Source organism: Arachis hypogaea, chromosome 16, assembly GCF_003086295.3.
Source record: "Arachis hypogaea cultivar Tifrunner chromosome 16, arahy.Tifrunner.gnm2.J5K5, whole genome shotgun sequence".
NCBI classification, from domain to species: domain Eukaryota; kingdom Viridiplantae; phylum Streptophyta; class Magnoliopsida; order Fabales; family Fabaceae; genus Arachis; species Arachis hypogaea.
Genome location: NC_092051.1, coordinates 53,543,738 through 53,545,384, shown reverse-complemented (window position 1 = coordinate 53,545,384; position 1,647 = coordinate 53,543,738). Strand labels below are relative to the sequence as shown.

At 38.3% G+C, this 1,647-nt stretch overlaps 1 non-coding gene across 1 annotated transcript; it reads left to right on the top strand.

Annotated features, from left to right (window-relative positions):
- The first annotated feature begins 706 nt into the window (after window positions 1-706).
- LOC112761705 (small nucleolar RNA R71) lies at window positions 707-814 on the top strand. Its single transcript, XR_003182087.1, has one exon. It is a non-coding gene; the product is annotated as a small nucleolar RNA R71 (small nucleolar RNA).
- The last annotated feature ends 833 nt before the right edge of the window (window positions 815-1,647 follow it).

Sequence of the window (1,647 nt, the reverse complement as noted above, 5' to 3'; positions counted from 1 at the left end):
GGAGAGTACTAGGAGGGATTTCAGTGATCCTTTTACTCAGCTGGCCCACTTGTGCTTCCAAATTTCTAATGGAAGACCTTGTTTCATTCATGAAACTCACAGTGGCCTTAGATAGATTAGAGACTAAGTTTGCTAGATTAGAGGTATTTTGTTCAGAGTTCTCTATTTGTTGCTGAGTGGATGATGGAAAAGGTTTACTATTGTTAAACCTATTTCTTCCACCATTATTAAAGCCTTGTTGAGGCTTTTGTTGATCCTTCCATGAGAGATTTGGATGATTTCTCCATGATGGATTATAGGTGTTTCCATAAGGTTCACCTAAGTAATTCACCTCTGCTATTGCAGGGTTCTCAGGATCATAAGCTTCTTCTTCAGAAGATGCCTCTTGAGTACTGTTGGATGCAGCTTGCATTCCATTCAGACTCTGAGAAATCATATTGACTTGCTGAGTCAATATTTTGTTCTGAGCCAATATGGCATTCAGAGTATCAATTTCAAGAACTCCCTTCTTCATAGGCGTCCCATTATTCACAGGATTCCTTTCAGAAGTGTACATGAACTGGTTATTAGCAACCATGTCAATGAGTTCTTGAGCTTCTGCAGGCGTTTTCTTTAGGTGAATGGATCCACCTGCAGAAGTATCCAATGACATTTTTGATAGCTCAGATAAACCATCATAGAATATATCCAGGATGGTCCATTCTGAAAGCATGTCAGAAGGACACTTTTTGGTCAGCTGCTTGTATCTTTCCCAAGCTTCATAGAGGGATTCACCTTCTTTCTGTCTGAAGGTTTGAACATCCACTCTAAGCTTGCTCAGCTTTTGAGGAGAAAAAAACTTGGCTAAGAAAGCCGTGACCAGCTTGTCCCAAAAGTTCAGGCTATCTCTGGGTTGAGAATCCAACCACACTCTAGCTCTGTCTCTTACAGCAAAAGGGAAAAGCATAAGCCTATAGACCTCGGGATCAACCTCATTGGTCTTAACAGTATCACATATCTGCAAGAATTCAGTTAAGAACTGAAAAGGATCTTCAGATGGAAGTCCATGAAACTTGCAGTTCTGCTGCATCAGAGAAACTAGCTGAGGTTTCAGCTCAAAGTTGTTTGCTCCAATGGCAGGAATGGAGATGCTTCTTCCATGTAAATTGGAATTAGGTGCAGTAAAGTCACCAAGCATTCTCCTTGCATTATTATTATTTTCGACTGCCATCTCCTCTTCCTGTTCGAAAATTTCTGAAAGGTTCTCTCTGGATTGTTGTAATTTAGCTTCTCTTAGTTTCCTCTTCAGAGTCCTTTCAGGTTCTGGATCTGCTTCAACAAGAATATTCTTGTCCTTGCTCCTGCTCATATGACAAAGAAGGGGGCACAGAAAAAATAATAATAATAATAATAGGGATCCTTTATACCACAGTATAGAAGTCCTTGTGTGAGTTGAAGAAAAGAAGAAGAAAATCTGAACTCAGAGAGAGAGGGTTCGGATTTTTGGGGAGTGATGGAGAGATGTTAGTAGATGAATAAATAAAATAGAATAAGATGAGAGAGGGAAAATTTCGAAAATAATTTTTTGAAAAAGAGTTAGTGATTTTTGAAAATAGTTTTTGAAAAAGGTTAGTAATTTTCAAAAATAAAAAATCAAAAATTAAAATA